Source organism: Garra rufa, chromosome 3 (assembly GCF_049309525.1).
Source record: "Garra rufa chromosome 3, GarRuf1.0, whole genome shotgun sequence".
NCBI lineage: Eukaryota > Metazoa > Chordata > Actinopteri > Cypriniformes > Cyprinidae > Garra > Garra rufa.
The window spans coordinates 1622860-1644467 of record NC_133363.1 but is presented as its reverse complement, the minus strand read 5'-3'; the positions used below and the strand labels follow the sequence as shown (position 1 = coordinate 1644467).

General features: G+C 37.1%; 1 protein-coding gene across 1 annotated transcript in view; it reads left to right on the top strand.

Annotated features, from left to right (window-relative positions):
* Positions 1-6256: 6256 nt before the first annotated feature.
* The window catches only part of pea15 (proliferation and apoptosis adaptor protein 15), a 38463-nt gene continuing 23111 nt past the window's right edge, over positions 6257-21608 (top strand). The window contains exon 1 of the mRNA XM_073835572.1: positions 6257-6518. The gene's annotated coding sequence lies outside the window, so the exon portion shown is untranslated. The remainder of the gene's footprint in view (positions 6519-21608) is intronic.

Here is a 21608-nt window from a genome sequence, read left to right as displayed (position 1 = left end):
CCTGACAGACTGGATTGCTGTTGGTTATTGGTTTGAATCTCTCTGGTTGTTTGAGGTGAGCATCATCCAAAGTACCATCAGGACCAGAAGCAGTAGTTTAGGAAGTGATCATCAAAAGACCCAGTATGCATTTATAGAAACCTGTGAAAATCAAAGCAATGAAAGCTATTACAAATACAGTGCCTTGCGAAAGTATTCGTACTCCCTTTTTTTTTTGGTACATTTTGTTGCAGCCTTATGTTAAACTGCTTTAAATTACTTTTATTTCCACATCATTCTACATCTTATACACCATAACGACAAAGCACAAAACAGGTTTTGTAACAACTTAGCAAATTTATTAGAAATAAAAAACTGAAAAGATCCCATTGCATAAGTATTTCTGGGACACTAGCTCAGGAGCGTTCATATTGCTTCTAGATGTTCCTACACTTGGAGTGGAGTTAAACTGTGGCAAATTCATTTGAATGAGTCTGATTTAGAAAGACACACACCTCTCAGAAAAGGTCTAACAGCTGAAAATGCAGATCAGAGCAAAAACCAAGATAACTGCCTGTAGAGCTCAGTGACAGACTTGCGTTAAGGCGATGATCTAGAGAAGAGTTCAGAAACAAATCTGCTGCATTGAAGGTTGACAGAAGCATTCTCCATAATGGAAGACGATTGGAACAACTAGGACTCTAGAAAAGCTGACAGAGCTTGAGAGGTGAAAAGGTGAGGCGAAGAATGGCAGATAATTGCCAAATGCAGATGTGCAAAGATGCTCACATCAGACCCAAAAAGACTTGAGGCTGTAAAGGTGCTTCAACTATGGACTGAGTTAAGGGTATGAATACTTATGCAATCTTATTTTTAATTAATTTGTAAAATTTGCAAATCTGGTTTTTGCTTTGTCATTATTATGGTGTATGGAGTGTAAATTGTTGTGGGGGAAAAACTAATTTAAAGCAGTTTAACATAATGCTGCAACAAAACAAAATGTCAAAAAAAACGAATACTTTTGCAAGGCACTGTATATTCATGATATCATAAGTTTAGTTTGGAGGGCAGAATGCTTAAAAAAAGATTAACATGTAAGAGCTCTGAATGAGATTAACCTACTAAACAAATGCTAGGCCTAAACCACACTGGAATGGACGTCTGCCGTCACAATAGCAGCTTTCTTTGCTCCTGGTGTCTCTGATGAGGCGTGGTTAAACTGTGGCTCGGCTCTGAGCCTAATTGGGTGGGTAATTATGGTTTGACACAAGCAGAGAGCAGAGTTAATTAACCACAGTCTGGCGAATGACATTGATAAGCATACCGGGAACAACGCCGTCTTCAAGTCATGTTGGAACGATCGCGTTTATTAGACGAAAGGCTATGAACGTCAGGTAAAGTAAAACGTTTTTTTATGGTTGGCCAGTTACATGAGAGATGAAACATCAGTAAGCTCTTTAATTTCAGTATACTTGTTAAGCTGAAGAAATGGCGGTTTCATTTTACATCGTTATTTATTTATATTAACAAAACTTTTTTTTTTAACAGCAATTGCAGTTTTAAAAATTTTACATTGTAGCTTATCTCCAATATTTTTTTTTCATTCATCATTAAAGTTCGAATGACTTTGGCAACAGAGTTGCGCTTATACATTGGACACTAAATTTTGTTTAAAAATTAAGAAATGTAATTGCATAATGGATTGTTCTATATAAAACTAAATACATAATACAAAATACCAAATATTATTGGAAATCAACATTTTAATTGTCCAGAAAGTCTGAAATGTAACAGCCTAAAATCTACAATCGATTTACATCGTCATGCAAATTACAAACTAAGAATTATGCAAATACTTGACGCATTTATTGCTCATGATCAACATCATGAACATCCTAATGCACGCACATGTTGAACTTTCATGTTTTATGGCTAGACATAATAGATTTTATACTGTACAAATTTTACTTTTACAATTTTTTTACAGTATAGACATTGAATTGAGTGAATATAATTCACTTTGGTAATAAAACACAATATTCTTCACTGTGCACTGAGGATTCATTTTCGAGAGAAAAATATCTGTGCCTGTTTGCCTAAAGTAAAAGATTTGTGTAGGACAGCTGTGAATCTCATATTGTTCTGTGTCTGTTGCTTTTTTTCCCCAACTCAAATCTAATTTAGAACTTCTGCAAGCCTAGTTCGAGTTGCTAGTTTTATTGAAAATCTTTCGCAGAGAAGCAAGAGAGTGAGAACGAGAGAGGAGCGGTGTAAAATGACTCTGCATTTTCTTTGTTTCTCTGTTGACTCACCCCTATTCACACACACACACACACACACACACACACACACACACACACACACACACACACACACACACACACACACACACACACACACACAACCAGTTCCTTTCAGCGACATCACAGAATGAATCCAGTGGAACGGAGCTTTCTAGAACCATCAGATGACACACAAGCATGTGCTCTCTGTCTGTGAATGGCACTTTCCACAAATAGTGCACAAAATAGCGCCTGAAACTCTTAAACAATGGAGGAAGTTTTTGTACTTTAGTTAAGGTGTTGCAGATTTAAGTTAAGTTTTAACTCTGTATTACTGTATTTAGCATTGCAGAATCATCCTTAATACATTTATTTATACCAACAAAATCATTTTTAACAGCAATTGCAAGTTGAAAATTTTTACATTGTAGATTATCTCCAATTATTTTTTCATTCATCATAATTGTTTGAATAATTTTGGCAATAGACTTGCACTTATACATTGGACACTAAATTTTGTTTAAAAATTAAGAAATGTGATTGCATAATAGATTGTTATATATAAAACTAAATACATACAAATACTAAATACTAAATATTATTGGAAATCAACGTTATAACATGTTAATTGTCCAGAAAGTCTGAAATGTAACTCATTATTAAAGGAGTAGTTCACTTTCAGAGCAAAAAATTACAGATAATGTACTCACCCCCTTGTCATCCAAGATGTTCATGTCTTTGTTTCTTCAGTCGTAAAGAAATTATGTTTTTTGAAGAAAACATTTCACGATTTCTCTCCATATAGTGGACTTCTATGGTGCCCCTGAGTTTGAACTTCCGAAATGCAGTTTAAATGTAGTTTCAAATGGCTCTAAATGATCCCAGATTAGGAAGAAGGGTCTTATCTAGCGAAACGATCGGTTATTTTCTAAAAAACATTTACAATTGATATACTTTTTAATCTCCACACGATGTACACACAGAGCTAGACAAGACAACCACTTGAGGTTAAAAAGTGTATTTTTTATTTATTTTTATTTTTTAGAAAATAACCAATCGTTTTGCTAGATAAGACCCTTCTTTCCTCGGCTGGGATCGTTTAGAGCCATTTGAAGCTGCATTTTGGAAGTTCAAACTCGGGGGCACCATAGAAGCCCACTATATGGAGAGAAATCCTGAAATGTTTTCCTCAAAAAACATAATTTCCTTACAACTGAAGAAAGAAAGACTTGGATCTTGGATGACAAGGGGGTGAGTACATTATCTGGACATTTTTGTTCTGAAAGTGAACTACTCCTTTAAGGTAAAATACATATTCTGAAATGAGCAACTGTTCATTCTTAAGTTAAATTTGTTTCATAACAAGCATATCTAATGAAAACATGTGATTTGTGCCTTTAATGGGACACTTTTGTGGAAAGAGCCTGACAAATTGACCAAGTCCAAAAACTCTTTCTTTCTTGTTTTTCTCCTCCCGTTTCCCTCCCTCTCTCAACTTTCTCTTTGTCGCTGTGTTTCCTCAGGATGTTTTCAGAAGTTCTTCTGTGAGTCTCTTTCTTCTCTGTTCCGTGAACGAGTCGGTCTTGTGACAGGGAGAGAGAACTTCCCCATTACAGCATTTCCTGAGGCGCACGCACTCAAATACGCTGCTTTGATATGTCAGGTTTATGGATGTCAGGGTCTCGCTCTCATTTGCATGGACGCGTTGTTTTGTCTTTGCGCTTGCATGTATTTTTGCATGTTCACGGTGGGCCTGAAGGTGGTCTGAGGCAAACTGAGCATGCACACACATGCATATATGCCCTAGGCTTTGATAATTAATTAACAAATAAGTCAGCACATGACGAGCATATGACAAGTCAGCCATTGTGCATATGAGGAGCAGACTATCAGATAGAAATATCATCTGTGCATCCAGAATCCAGTTGGCTTTTCGCTCAACGGCGGCCGTACGCGTGCGATGTGAGTCAAAGCAAACTGGGTCACGGCAGCATGGCGGACTGCCACCGTCAGCACTGCATCTAAATCCTCTTCCACTGCGCTTACAAATCCCTTTCAAAGAGCAAATTAAAGGCTAACTTGCTGTTAATACTACACTGATACCAATGAACTTCATTCCCACCAGCAAGAATTTGCATTTCCAATGCACCGAAGACATTTCCATAAAACTCAAATATAATATGCAAATATTGCAATAGGAACTGGCTGATGCACTGCACTGTGATGAAGTGGCTAAAGTCTATCTCTGTGTTTAATTTTAATAAAGACTTGCAATCATGTTCGTTGTTCAACTTTCAACTGCTTTAATGCTGTCTTCTCTTTGGATTTGTGACGCATTAAACATTCATAAATGTACAGTCGATATGGGGATGTGCATTTTGTAGTAAAAAGTCTCGAGAGAGCCATGCAGTTTAACAATGTCCATATAACATTGCAATGTGAAAGTGCTGTTTATATGTGGTGGAAAAACTATTCAGTAAACCAAAATTAAATAAATGTGTGAGCGATTGATAGATTGATAGATATTAGCATGTTTCTAACATGTTGCTGGCACTTTAAGCACATCATATACAGTGCCTTGCAAAAGTATTCATACCCCTTCATTAAATTGCCTTAAATTAGTTTTTTTCCACATCAATCTACATCTCATACACCATAACAACAAAGCACAAAACAGGTTTGTAACAGCTTTGCAAATTTATTAGAAATAAAAAACTGAAAAGATCCCGTTGCATAAGTATTCATACCCTTTTCTGGGCAAATTTAGCTCAGGAGCGTTCATATCGCTTCTAGATGTTCCTACACTTGGAGTGGAGTTAAACTGTGGCAAATTCATTTGAATGAGTCTGATTTAGAAAGGCACACACCTCTCAGAAAAGGTCTAACAGCTGAAAATGTATATCGGAGCAAAAACCAAGATAACTGCCTGTAGAGCTCAGTGACAGACTTGCGTTAAGGCGATGATCTAGAGAAGAGTTCAGAAACAAATCTGCTGCATTGAAGGTTGACAGAAGCATTCTCCATAATGGAAGACGATTGGAACAACTAGGACTCTAGAAAATGTCCAAGCTGACAGAGATGGAGAGGTGAAAAGGTGAGGCAAAGAATGGCAGATAATTGCCAAATGCAGATGTGCAAAGCTTGTCACATCATACCCAAAATGAATTGAGGCTGTAAAGCTGCTTCAACTATGTACTGAGTTAAGGGTATGAATACTTATTCAATCTACTTATTTCAGTGTTTTATGTTTAATGAATTTGTAACTTTTGCAAATCTGGTTTTTGCTTTGACATTATTACGGTGTATGGATTGTAAATTGATGTGGGGGAAAACTAATTTAAAGCAGTTTAACATAATGCTGCAACAAAACAAAATGTGAAAAAATGAATGGGTATGAATATCTATCACGTTCATATTCATATTGTTCATATTGTTTCTATCTATCTAAACGTCTTTCTTACATGTTGCTGGCACTTTTAGCACATCAGATAGATAGATAGATAGATAGATAGATAGATAGATAGATAGATAGATAGATAGACGTCTTTTGTTGACATTGTACGCCAATGACTTTACTGCCTCCTGTGGACAAATGCAGTACTGCAGGGCATTCCACTCTCCTCCCAATCCCAAATGTAAACCACTGGAATTCTCTTTAAAATAGTTTAACAGTTCCTGTTATATTATAATTAGTTGTCTTCTAAAAATCGGTGTGGTATAACATTTGGTCAGCGGCGAGCGAGAAAGAGAGACAGAGAGAGAGAGCGCGGATGAGGATGTGGGATTGTGTGGAATAAAAAGGAGGAGGGATTATCTGACCGGATAGCAAAGTGACATCAGGCCCGAAAAATGTGTGTATGTGTGTGTGAGGCTGCAGATTCAGACAGCGTGTGACTGGGAAAGAGAGAGTGAGAGAGAGAGAGAGAGAGAGAGAGAGAGAGAGGAGGGGGTTATAGGGAGGAAAAGGCGTTTCCATTCCCAAACCGGCGAGACGCTCAGAAACGCGCGATCACGATCCAGTGAACAAACGCTTGAAGTTTCCGCGGCGTCTTCGTTCATCACCGCACTAACTTCACCATATATATTGACGCTCTTTGACGCTTTTGTCGCTGATGTTTTGACCGAACTGTGTTTGTGGTGAACTGGACTTTCTATTTGTGTGGCCAAAGCGCTCAGCGGAGCTCATCCATCACCACACCGGGTGCATCATCTTCATCATCTTCATCATCACCATCGCTGGATCACCGGGCGCCCGAAGTAAGTCACGCATCTATCCATTAAAACTGTGAACTATAGTAGAATGGTATTGTATCTTGGAGCAGTACGCATACCTTGGATATCATTCATACAGAACCATGATATCACCATCTAACACTCTGTTCAATGGTACTGCCATCTATCTATCTATCTATCTATCTATCTATCTATCTATCTATCTATCTATCTATCTATCTATCTATCTATCTATCTATCTATCTATCTATCTATCTATCTATCTATCTATCTATCTATCTATCTATCTATCTATCTATCTATCTATCTATCTATCAGCGGTTTTTGTTTCGATTCAGTTATTCTAATCGCGCGAATAGCGGTCAATCAATCCGTTGTTCCGGTTCGGCGGAATGTGATTGTGAGCCCTATTACAATAATTTAATCTTACAATCAGGATCTGAACGCCTTTCCTATTGTTTTACGTCTTAGAACCAATGTTTCAATCATTTCCAGCGACTGTGCAGAATAATTCCAGATTTAAAACTAAATGTTGATTTGTTGTTCAGTGGTGAGGAATATTTTCCTTGTTCTATTTGAACCTAGCAGTTGCATAATGTAGGCTAAGAGATAGGTAGTGCATGAAATTCCTGTACACTCTCTGCTTTCCAACCCTTTTCCCTTTTTTCTTATCTACAAAACCTGGCAGCCGTTGAACATTCTGGGTTTATTAGCTAAAGGAGCTCAGTGGAACTGCTGTGGAAGCAGTCTGTATGAACTCACGACACAAAACCTCTTCCTGTTGGACTGTAGCGCTTCCCTGTTCCTTTCACAGCCCGTTTTTCATCTGGCCTGAACCAAGTAAAACCAGATCCGAGCGTGCAAGTGGAATGAGCAGAAGCAGAATCTGTCCGTCACACAGGTGTGAGTGTTTCCTGCACCTGGCGAATGGTTCCAGCTCTCCTATCTCATATATCGATTTGTGTTTTTCCTGTGGTAAGGGGAAGGACGCAGCTCAGCAGAAACACACCTCCCTCATTGTCCTTGTGTGTAAAGAGTGTTTCAGGCTGGCATTGTTTGCTGGCCAAGAATTGTGCTGGAAACCTTGTTTAACAGAAACTGTAGACAACCTTCAGCTGTACTGTTTTCTTCCAGTCTTGATGATCTTCAGTCTCTCTTTCCTCCAAAAGACTAAAAGGGAGATCATCTATTCTAAAGCACTGGTTAACTAGTTGGCCATGATATGAGTTGCATGTCCGTTCTGGAAAAAATACCAAATGCAAATAGCACAATCCAGCCAACCATGCGATCTTAAGATAGCAATATTCTTATCAAGATTTAAAAGGCAGAAGCAAAATGCCTTCCATATGTTCTGCACTCTACATCTCTTTACATCTTCTTGGTAAAATTTAACTAAATCAGGTTTTTCTAGTACGATGAACAGTTTTGGTTCCATTTTGAGAACCATTGATTTAATGCACGTTCACTTATGCAGGTGTTTTTATGCAGCGGCAGACCGTTTTTGAATTATTATTTTTTTTTTACATTTATTATCTTCACTGCTGTTTCGGGTTATTTGCTGCTTTTCTTTGATATCTGACAGGAGCACCTGAGGCGTTTGCTCTAATTTGGTCTTCACCTCATTATCAAGACTATTACACTGAAGTTTTTAAAAAGGTTGTTATTGCTGCTTTTGTCTGCAAGTTTTGGCCGCATAACTTTAGACATGTTACACTATATTTCGGCATAATGCTGAATGACATGCGATGGCAAACAAAAGCGTTTGATGAGGAGTGTTCTAGTGCCATGCGAGTCTCTCTTGAGTACTGTTACATAAGGTCCATTTGGGGTTTCAGGTTTGCTGTGAATGTGTGTGTGTGTGTGTGTGTGTGTGTGTGTGTGTGTGTGTGTGTGTGTGTGTGTGTGTGTGTGTGTGTGTGTGTGTGTGTGTGTGTGTGTGTGTACCTGGTATTCATCACGTTGTGGGGACCAAATGTCCCCACAAGGATAGGAATACCAGTAGATTTTGACCTTGTGGGGACATTTCTCAGGTCCCCATGAGGAAACAGGCTTATAAATCATGCACAATGAGTTTTTTTGATGAAGTAAAAGTATGCACAATCTCCTGTGAGGGCTAGGTTTAGGTGTAGGGTAGGTGTAGGGCGATAGAAAGTACGGTTTGTACAGTATAAAAACCATTACGCCTATGGAATGTCCCCATAAAACATGTAAACCCAACATGTGTGTGTGTGTGTGTGTGTGTGTGTGTGTGTGTGTGTGTGTGTGTGTGTGTGTGTGTGTGTGTGTTTGGTCCTCTCTGGTAAATCTTACTCGTGCTGTTGAGTGATATAATGACCGTGCAATTTTACGTCCGGTCTGGTCTCACTCACAAGGTCGAGCTGAATCTATCCTCTGTTGGGTTTCATTTAGAACAGATAAAGGTTTGCAGCTGCTCTGATCTCTAGTAGCAGTGCTTATTAAAACTAAAAACAAGCTTTCTTGCAGTCGCGTCATAGTGTTTATCCCTGTTAGGACGGGATTAGTTTTATATGGGGAGGTTCTGGGGTAACGTATAATGTAAATAATTATCAAAGCCTGTCTGTGATTTTAATCCCGTCCAAATCGGCCATATTAGTAATTGTTCAGGATTTATTACAGACTGAACATTTATGTGGAAGTGAAGATTTTAGCATCTTTTAACTTCTCTAAAATCTCTAGAAGGGACAACCATGGGTAACACGTAAAGTGAAATGTTTATTTGTACATAACATTTACTAAAATGATTTCACATACTTTTAAAGCAAGTTACATATTTTGTTGGATGGTTGCATATTTTAAACTGTTAGCTCTTCGCCAGACACACCTGACTGGTCAAAACATTGAGCATTGAGTTTCTGAGCTTTCATTTCCAAACAGAAACAGTCAGAAAATGCCAAATATCTGCCCCAGTCAAATAAGTGTCAAATAAGCATGCAATTATAACATTGTCTAATGCAATTTATTTAAGAGTTATTATGCTAAATTAAAGATTTCAAATAAATGTCATATTATTATTTAGTGCATGACATTTGTCACTCACATTAAAGAGAAACCGTAAATTATAGTCTGTTCCGGCTAGTTTGTTTAATTTGTGCAATGTGTCTCCAAATAATCCTATGTTGAATATTTCCTGCATTATTAGGTATAGCACAGCTAAATAAAATTCTGGCGATAGACACAACCCTTAGCCATTAAAGGGTTAGTTCAACCAAAAAATAAAATTAGCCCATTATTTACTCACCCTAAATCCATCCTAGGCGTATATGATTTCTTTCTTTCAGATGAATCCAATCTGAGTTATATTAAAACGTGTCCTGCTCTTTCAAGCTTTATCATGGCAATAGGCGGGTGTTTCTCTTTAAAAGGTCAAAACAAGTCCGATAGTGCATTCATCCATAATAAAAAGTGTCTCACATGGCTCCAGGGGGTGAATAAAGGTCTCTTGTAGTGAATCAATGCGTCTTTGTGAGAAAAAATATCCATATTCAAAATGTAATAATCACTTTAATCTAGCTTGTGGTCACTGTTGTATACGGAAGCCGTTCCGAGCAGATGACGTAAGATGTATTTGTTGCATATGCGCCGGTGAGTCTCACAAAAAACAATGTTTGTTTGCGAAGGCAAAGTTTCCTTACTTTAAAAAATGGCTTAAATCGAAGTCCTCCAACATTTTTCTTTACAAATCCTCAATTTGTAACTGTTGTTTTGTTTTGGTCCGCATTCGTCCCGTCTGAGCGGTGCATGCACAACACCGACGTCATACGTCATTCGCCCTGCTTTTGTGTATGACCAGTTCGTACAAGCTAGATTAACGTGATAATTATGTTTTAAATATGGATGTTTTTTCTTACACAAACGCATCGATTTGATACAGGAGGCCTTTATTCACCCCCCGGAGCCATGTGAGGCACTTGTTTATTATTAGGCACTTTATTGGACTTGTTTTGGACTGTTAAAGAGAAACACCCATGCCCATGCCATTAAAAGCTTTGAAGTGGCAGGATAATTTTTAATATAACTCCGACTGCATTTATCTGAAAGAAGAAAGTCGTGTACACCTAGGATGCCTGAAGGGCAAGAACTGATATCTTGCAGAAGTAGTTTCTTGAGTCTGAGTAGATTTGTTGGAGGTTAGAAGCTCATTTTACCGGCAAGGAACCGAGAGAGTGAAGGGTCTGGAAAGCGAATTTATACATTGTGATGCATCATCAGAAATCGCTCTCTTAATGACAGTGGAAGATGAGAAAGAACATAGACTACTAGAAGAGGTTTAAGAGGGTCCTGAAGATTGACATCAAAGCCTTGAATTTGATCGACATGGCTAAAGGTAGTCATTACTGTGAATTGACTATAAACATTACAGATGCCTGTAGGGTTGTCACGATACCATAAAAATGACTTACGATACTATACCAGCTGAAGTATCACGATACCAAGTTGTATCACGATACCATGCAGTATTCTGTTAATTTAAAATTCAAATCTACAAAATGAATAAAAAAATTCATAAATAAAAAGATGTAAATGAAAACAGGCAAGATTTTTCTCTGAATACTTCACTAATGTGAATAAATGACTGGCTATTGTTATCCATGAAATCATGTCAACAAAAGTCATCTGAGCACTGCACAGAAGCTTCATAGAGTGACATTTAGATGTGGTATTTATGCATTTAGACTGTACTTATAATTGCATAAATAATGTTATAAGATAAATGTTTTAAATACAAAACTCTGAATATAGAAATATGTTGGAAAAGAATGGAACATGACGGGAAACTTAAAACCGCCAGCAGATGGCAGCAATGTTCATGATTGAATCACTGAGTTGTTCAAACGATTCTTTCAAAATGGCTGAATCATTCAGGGGTGAATCAAATGACTCGTTTTTATGAATGGCTTAGTGAATCAGTGATTCGCCCAAACTAACGCGAATTCAGATTCGAACACAGAAACGAAACTAAAACATCTTGCTCGTGTCTTATTGCTGAACTGTCACGAGCATTTTTGCTGCCATATCTTAAAATTTCCAAGTTAGCAGCTTGTATATTAAAACGTATTAATTTATAATGTTAAAAATACATATATATAAAATGATTGATAAGAACCAAGTGCAAAACTACTATGTTAATGAATGGAATTGCATTCGTGATCGCAAAGATGCTTCCAGAAACGAATTATTACACATGTTCTAAAAGTGGGCAAATGAATAAAAATACGAAAATTCTGTCTAGTAAAATATTTTGATGTTTAATAATTGATTCTTGGGCTGATATTTTTTAAATAACATTAGACAGTCGTCTGAATCAGACCCTCTCTTCTGAAACTGCAGCGTGAACAAGGACGTGCGCGTGCAGCTTCTCATTTCAAACTGAACTGAAGCATGGTGAAACACTGAATAGCATATAAAGCCTATACACCGCTTGTACTACACAAAGCACAGCAGAAAGACATTTTGGCAGTCAACTTGTAATGTTTCTGCTGGCGTGCATGAACGTTTTAAACGGTGTTCCTGCCGTGCATACAACATATCTTATGGTGCTACCGTTTGGACGATACTACCGTTTCAAAAATGCAATGGCACCGCGGGTATTTGTAAGCTTTAGTATCGCGATACTACCATAGTACCGGTATACCGTGCAACCGTAGATGCCTGCATTGACAATGAACATGGTTTTTACGTGGTGTGTGTTTTGTTAGCACATGAAATATGTTTTGCCTTAATTGCAGATGCATCAAAGGATTCCAAACAAAATATCTGTGGACTAACAGCTGCTGAGTGGCCCAGCAATCTGCCCTCTGCGGTTTCTCTCACATACACATACTGAGATACTCACAGGTACACACACACACACACACACACACACATGCACACAGCACCTCTCATAATTCACTCCCTCTTCAGCCAAATGAAATGTCTCGCTGGGAATAATTGGATTTGATAAGACCTGATTCAGTTCAGACTTCTGCACTCAAATTGTGGTGTTACTGAGAGCATCTGCCAAGGACTGAAGCGCAGTGTGTGTCTGTGTGTGTGTGTGTGTGTGTGTTTGTTCGAGTGATGGTGGGTGTTGGAGTGGGAGTTATTAAGTAAAGGCAACATGATGCACCGCCCGCTGTTTTATTTGGAAACAAATACATATATAAGCGTCTATTTATGAGCTTATAGAATAGTGTGAGCTGATCGTTCTATTGATTTGTTTTACACCACAATCTTTCCATTTGGTAGTTTACAGAATACTGAATTGATTTTTCCATGAAATTGTTTACAGAATACCATTAAATGATCTTTCATTTGTCCGTTTATAAAATGCAGTACGCAGATCATTCTGTTGGTTTATGGAATACAGTGTGCAGTTTGCTATTGATTTTTTACTCTTTTTAACATCAAAGCATAAGAGTTTCAGGTCACAAAACCTTTTGAAATCACTCTGACGTCAGATTCAGCTAATACTCTATGACACTGATTTGAAAGTTATTCGAAAAGGTTAAAGGACTGTTATAGTTAAACACACAATGGGTAAGCTTTCGCCACTAGAGGGCGCATATTCAAAACAAACAAAGAAACGAAGGCGTAGTTTGAATCATGGAAATTCCTTCGTCCCCACAGCCGATGCAATCCGTCTAGACTCGGGCAGATGTCATGTCTATTGATGAGCTAATGTATTAATGACTTCTTAAGGTCACTGTAGTATGAAGCAGGGTGGGGCTGAACGTCATGGAAGTGAAATTAGGACGCTGGAGCAACTGCTAATAAAGGGAAAGTGTGATACATGGCTTGAAAGCAGCAGAGCTTTTATTATGCCACAGTCAACCGCTTCCACTTCTTCCAGTCTTGCATATGTAATAATAATAATAATAATAATAATAATACATTATATGTATGGATGACTTACATGCCACTCAAGGTCACCTTACATGCACATAAAAATACATAAAACAGTTATAAGCAACAATAAAATTAAAACTTCAAAGACATTAGGAATAACATAAAATTATCACTGGTATGCCTGCCTAAAAAGATGCGTCTTTAAACGCAATTTGAAAATGGGAAGAGAGTCACTGTTTTTAATGTCTTGTAGAAGTAAATACCACAGATATGGAGCAGCATATCTAAGGCCCCGTTTACACGAAGGGAAAACGCAGATATTTCCCTGCGGTTTGGCCTCTCATTTACACGAAAACCCTGTTTTTATCACAGAAAACGATTATTTCTAAAAACTCCGGCCAAAGTGGATAAATTAGAAAACGCCGTTTTCACGTTGTAGTGTGGACTGTGAAAACGGAGGCTTTTGAAAACGATGACGCATATTTATAGTCATGTGACGCATATTGTACCAATAGATATTTATGTTTACACCAGTAATTGTGCCTGTGCTATTCACACACTGCTGCTAAAGAGATTTACCTTGTACACTCTTCAAATTACAGTCCTAAAATGATGACGGAAAATTTACTCACAGTTGCTGTCCTGCAAAACATGACGACAACTGCTTTTCAGATAAAATATGAATGAGCGCGATATAGACGCGTCAGTGGATAATGAGATATTTCCGTAAATTATCCCGCCAGAAGAATTGCGTGAAAACTTATTACGTCTGTATAATTTTGGAGGCTTTACGCATGCGCAGTAAGGCGAATTTGATGTTTTCCTACGTTTCAGTGTGGATGAGAAACTTTTGGAAAACGCTTGGAAACGCTAGTGTGGACGGAGAGCGTTTTAAAATGAAAACTCCGTTTTCAAATGTATCCGGATTAATGTAAACGTAGCCTAAAAGCTCGAGAACCCGTGGAACCCAGACGTGTATGAGGAAGAATTAAAGATAACGTAGATGATGATCTAAGAGTTCAAGAAGGAGTGTATGTATAGACTAGGTCAGATTAGTAAGAAGGAACCAGGTTATGTAATGCCTTATAAACAAGAAGCAAAATTTTGAATTCAACACACTGTTTAACAGGAAGCCAGTGCAGTTGTTGAAGAGGAGATATGTGTTCCATAGTAGAAGTTCTAGTCATTGTTCATGCTGCTGTATTTTGCACTAGTTGTAACTTGTAATTAAGGTTAAAATGAAGACAATAGAAAAAAGTATTACAATAATGAATTTGTGAAGTGACAAGAGCATGGACCATAATAGTTGTGCTCCTCATTGAGAGGGCTGGGTGGGGGTTATTAATATTGCGTAAATGATAATAAGCTATAACCTTATTAATATGTGCTTCAAAAGATAGTAGTATTGTCCAGGATAACACCCAAGCTCTTTACCTGTGTTGAGAAAGTAATTATAGAGCCATCGATACACATAGAGATATCACTGGTATTCAACAAACTATATTTTGTACCAACAAAAAAGTATTTGTTTTACTACTGTTAATTGCATGAAAACCAAGCTTTAACTTCAGACAAACATTTAGAAAGAGAAGATGGAGGACGTTTAGAAGAAGGTTGCGAGGATAGATAGAGCTGGGTGTCATCGGTGTAACAATTAATCTGTAAACTATATTCCGTGAAAAATTTCCAGGGGCCAGTAAATAAAAGATAAATAATAAAGGACCCAGAACAGAACCCTGTGGGACACCTGTAGTAATATGTGATGTTTTCGTTTTCCAAGAGATGAGATGTAAACCAAGCCAGAGAAGTGCCTACGATTCCAATGTAAGAAAAAAGCAGTGCTGTTTTATCATACATTTGAGTTTGTTGAAAGTTCTGTTATAACGCTAGTTTTTTTTGTTTATTCATGTTGTTTCAATCTTGTATCACTTACTTTCTTTCATCTCACGAAAAAGAAGATATTTTGTCTTAATATGTCTTAAAATACATCTAATGCAAGTCAGTGGGGCCCAGTGTTGTTTTGGACCCCACTGACTTGCATTAGATGTATTTTAAGACATATTAAGACAAAATATCTTCTTTTTCGTGAGATGAAAGAAAGTAAGTGATACAAGATTGAAACAACATTTATTGTATGAAAGTCTTTAAATTTTTGCGTGAACTGTCCCTTTAGTCTTTGACCAAATGACCCGAGACTCCGGTAATGTAACTCACAGCAGCTTTTATTTTCACAACACGGCTGATGTGTTCGGCTGAAGCGGATGCTGGTTGTCATGGCAATGGCTTTCCTATACCTCGATGATGTCATGTTGTGATGATGTGCGGATGAATTGATCTTTAGTCTGAAGACACACAGCGTCTCTTTGATTCTGACTAAGAATGAATGTTCCTAAAGGTACCGATCCACAATATTGCTGTGCTTCTCGTATAACTCCGTGGCAGCACCTCATAGAGGTAGGAACTAGGGATGTAAAAATGCATTACAATAATTATCTACCAGAATAGTCCAATTGTAAGCAAAAGTGTTGTAAATGATGGTACAACAAATCAGAACAAATTTACACTTTTAGCAGAAATTAAAGACTTTTACAGTGACCAAAATAGACACAGAAATGAACTGTAAGATTATGAATGACACATCGATGCGTGTGTGTGTGTGTGTCTGTGTGTGGGTGTGTTGTTTTCTGCTGTAAGTGTTTGTAGATTGATGTGTAATGACTGTCGCTGTCCTGACACACACTCGCTGTGATGGCTAACCTGTAAAGCAGCACGACATCTCACCCTCTGAAATCTCAGCGTGAACCCTGAGGTGTGTGAAACCATCAGCCTACAAGCCATCTGAACGGCACACCACTCCCACGCAAACTACGTTACCCACAATCCCCCAGTGTGGAGCTGAGTCACATAGAGCCATCAGGACACGCAGTAGTGTGCTCTACGGGATCTGGCCTGGACTCATTCAGATTTACACTTCACATTTGGCAAAATTACACTCAAACACATAAACAGTTGGAGATGCATGAGGCACGTTATGCTTTATTATGTTGCCTTGAGACATACTGTTCTTTCATTTAAAATTATTGTTATTAAGAATAACAATATTATTCTGAAACACCTCGCAACATGTTGAAATATGTTAGTGATGTGTTAAAAATGCTAAAATGTGCCAACAACATGCCAGTGATGTGCTAAAACATGATAACAACCTGTTAAATCATGCTAGCAACATGCTTAAAGGTGCAATTTGTAATATTTAGGAGGATCTATTAACAGTAATGCAATATATTATACACAACTATGTTTTCAGAGGTGTATAAAGACCCTAAATAATGAACCCTTATGTTTTTATTACCTTAGAATAGTATATACCTTAGAGCCGTTTCTGTCTACTACACCGTGGGTCCCCTTACATGATGAACAAGTAACAATACAATTAAGTAATAAATAAATATAATTCTTTACTTACCCCTGGCTACTTTCTGTTCCCTGCTGAAAAAAACAGCATATGCTGGTTAGGTATGTTTTGGTGCTGGGATGCTGGTTTTAGCTGGTTTATGCTGGTCCTCAGCTGGTTTATGCTGGTCATCTTGCTGGTCAAGGACCAGCATAAACCAGCAAAGGGCCATCATAAACCAGCAAAGGGCCAGCATAAACCAGCTAAAACCAGCAAAGGGCCATCATAAACCAGCAAAGGGCCATCATAAACCAGCAAAGGGCCAGCATAAACCAGCAAAGGGCCAGCATAAACCAGCTAAAACCAGCATAAACCAGCAAAGGGCCATCATAAACCAGCAAAGGACCAGCATAAACCAGCAAAGGGCCATCATAAACCAGCAAAGGGCCATCATAAACCAGCAAAGGGCCATCATAAACCAGCAAAGGACCAGCATAAACCAGCTAAAACCAGCATAAACCAGCAAAGGGCTAGCATAAACCAGCTAAAACCAGCATAAACCAGCAAAGGGCCAGCATAAACCAGCAAAGGACCAGCATAAACCAGCAAAGGACCAGCATAAACCAGCAAAGGACCAGCATAAACCAGCTAAAACCAGCATCCCAGCACCAAAACATACCTAACCAGCATATGCTGTTTTTTTCAGCAGGGTTGTTTCAGACAACGGCATCTTTGTCCTGTGCCAACCACCATAGCTTTTCTATGTGCAATTCTCAATATCACCACTAGATATCACAAAAATTTACACACTGCACCTTTAAACATTCTAAAAAAAAAAAAAAAAATGTGCTAGAAACATGTTAACAAAATGCAAACGATATAATAAAACATGGTGAAATGATAAATCACACTAGCAGTGTGCTAAAACATGCTAGTAATGTGTTAAATGTGCTAGAAACATGTTAACAAAATGCAAACGATATAATAAAACATGGTAAAATTATAAATCATACTAGCAATGTGCTAAAACATGCTAGGAATGTACTAAATTGTGCTAGACACATGCTAGCAAATGCTACTGATGTTAAATCATAAAAGCATTGTGCTTAAATAACAGAAATGTACTTAAACCTGCTGTGTTGTGCTAAAATCATGTTAAAATGTCATGTAATGTGCAATAAACATGGTAAAACATGAAGTAACATGCTAGTGATGTGATAAAACATGCTTAAACATGCTAGCATTGTGTTAGTGACATGCAAAAATATACTAGCAATGTGCTAAAATGTTGTTGGAAACATGTCAGCAACATGCTAAAACAAGCTGGTGACTTGGTAATACTGTACATGTTATAAACATGTTAAAACATGCTAGCAACACAATAAAACATGCTAGTACTGTGTTAAAGTGCTAGTGACAACATGCTGAAACACATTAACAATGTACTACTCAAACTGTTAATGAAGTGTTAAAATGTGTTATAATGTGCAATAAACATGGTAAAACATATGGTAACAATAAAACAAGCTTAAACATGCTAGCATTGTGCTAAAATATAATGCAAAATACATGCAAAAATATACTAGCAATAAAATGTGTTATGAAACATGTTAGCAACATGCTGAAACAATGCTAAGACATGCTAGCAAAAAAGCTACCAAGTCAGAGAGAGCCATCATGGGATCTGGTCTGAACCTAGTGATGTAATTAAACCTGTTGAAATGTGCTAGAAACATGCTAGCAACATATTATTGACAACATGCTGAAATGTACTAGCAACGTACTACTACAAAACTGCTAATGTTGTGCTAAAATGTTTTATGATGTGCAATGAACATGGTAAAACATGATAGCAACATGCTAGTGATGCAATAAAACATGTTTAAACATGTTAGCATTGTCCCAGTGCTAGCAACATGCTAAAACAAGCTGGTGACTTGCCAAGACATGCTATAAACATGTTAAGACATGCTAGCAAAAAAGCTACCAAGTCAGAGAGAGCCATCATGGGATCTGGTCTGAACCTAGTGATGTGCTAAAACATGTTAAATCATGTTAGCAATGTGCTAAAACATGCTAGTAATGTGTTAACATGTGCTAGAAACATGCTTTAACAACATGCTGAAACATGCTAGAAATGTACTACACAGAAATGCTAACGATGTGGTAAAATGTGCTATAATTGTGCAATAAACATGGAAAACATGGAAGCAACATGCTAGTGATGTGATAAAACATGCTAAAACATGCTAGCAATGTGCTAAAACATGCTAGTAATGTGTTAAATGTGCTAGAAACATGTTAACAAAATGCAAACAATATAATAAAACATGGTACAATGATAAATCATACTAGCAATGTGCTAAACATGCTAGTAATGTGTTAAAATGTGCTAGAAACATGCTTTAACAACATGCTGAAACATGCTAGAAATGTACTACACAGAAATGCTAACGATGTGGTAAAACATGCTAGTAATGTGGTAAATGTGCTAGAAACATGTTAACAAAATGCAAATGATATAATTAAACATGGTACAATGATAAATCATACTAGCAATGTACTAAAACATGCTAGTAATGTGGTAAATGTGCTAGAAACATGTTAACAAAATGCAAATGATATAATAAAACATGGTACAATGATAAATCATACTAGCAATGTACTAAAACATGCTAGTAATGTGTTAAAATGTGCTAGAAACATGCTTTAACAACATGCAGAAACATGCTAGAAATGTACTACACAGAAATGCTAACGATGTGGTAAAATGTGCTATAATTGTGCAATAAACATGGTAAACATGGAAGCAACATGCTAGTGATGTGATAAAACATGCTAAAACATGCTAGCAATGTGCTAAAACATGCTAGTAATGTGTTAAAATGTGATAGAAACATGTTAACAAAATGCAAATGATATAATAAAACATGGTAAAATTATAAATCATACTAGCAATGTACTAAAACATGCTAGTAATGTGTTAAAATGAGCTAGAAACATGCTTTAACAACATGCTGAAACATGCTAGAAATGTACTACACAGAAATGTTAACGATGTGGTAAAACATGCTAGTAATGTGGTAAATGTGCTAGAAACATGTTAACAAAATGCAAACGATATAATAAAACATGGTACAATGATAAATCATACTAGCAATGTGCTAAAACATGCTAGTAATGTGTTAAAATGTGCTAGAAACATGCTTTAACAACATACTGAAACATGCTAGAAATGTACTACACAGAAATGCTAACGATGTGGTAAAATGTGCTATAATTGTGCAATAAACATGGTAAACATGGAAGCAACATGCTAGTGATGTGATAAAACATGCTAAAACATGTTAATGTACTAAAACATGCTAGTAAAATACTAGCAATATGTTAAAATGCACTAGGAAATATGTTAACCATATAAAAGAAGCTTTACTCATCAAGTTTCAAGCAAAAACACAAAAGAAGTAAAGGATCTAGAAGATTTCACACACAGCTTTGTATCTGTATGCGGTTCTGACTCTGAATGTGATTTCACTTAAGTTTATTGGAACTAAATGAATATCTCAGTCGTATAAACAACTTGATTTAAGTCTCATAAGCCCTAAGCTAATATTGTTGTGTGCAGCCAGGGTTTGGCACAATTATGGATTTGAAGAATGGCTCCCAATGCCTTACATCAGTGTTTGCAGTTAGTGTGCTGCTGTGGCTCTGGTTGTGAGTGTAACTCTGTGGGCCGTGGGTAGGTGTGATTGGCTGGAGATACCATATGCACCATCAGATGAAATGCAGCAGCATCCTAATGAGGGAAAAAATCAATCATAAATTTGACTTCTGTATGTGTGCGGGTGTGTGTGTGGGAGTTTGTGTGTGTAAGAATACAGTGCAACTCTGAAACGGTCTCCAAAATATCTGCTGCCAGTGTGGAGGAGGGACGGAGAGAAATAGAGATTGAGAAATGAACAGAAGATGAAGGTCCAGACTGGAGAATGCCTTTATAGTTTCAAAAGTTATGGCTGTTTAGAAATACTGAGCTATTTAAATCCAAACAGAGCCAGTATATTGTTTAAGCACTCTAGCTGTTAATAGTTTGACTTCTGAGCTCAGTGAGTCACGACTGGCTGATTATGGACAGTTTTTAACCTAAAATCAGAGGCTCTGAATTGAAACATGATGTTTAGCTCTGAGTATTTTTGTCACTCATTAACACCTGTGTTCAAACGTGTCAGAACACAATCGCTGTACCCGATCAAACCATCTGCTAGATCACACTTAGGAGTCAACATGTCAATACAATACATTTTCAAGACCTTTTAGAGCATTTCTCATCATCTGCACATCAACAAAAATGTAACATTTAAAATATATTAACACTGTATCTTAACATAAGTACATTAACAAACATAATGCTAGCTATGTTGAATAATGAAGTTAAAGTGGTAATCAAGTTCTTGTGTTGTCCCTTACGAAAAAGAAGTTTATTCAAGTGTGCTGTTAGTATACTTTTTTAAACTAAAATAGGAAAGTATACTTCCAGTCTTCTTTTTATGTACTTCTCAGAAATATACTTAAAATTACATTTAAGTATACTTGACTTATGCTTAGAAAACTGTGTAATGTTATTGAATAAAATTGTGACCCTTGAAGAGTTAATAATTACTGTCAAGCTTTGGAGTGTTGATTAATGTTTTGATTATCTTGAATAGTCTTTTTTTAGCTTTTTGTTCAAAATGTTGTTTAATTTTTTTTTTTTTTTTTTTATGAAACTTACCCAAGTTTAAGTGTTTATAAAAAAAGAATGCATTAAGCTAGAATAAAATGTTTTTGTTTTCATGCAGATACCCTGGTCTTTCTTTTGATGTTTTGTATGTTCAGAT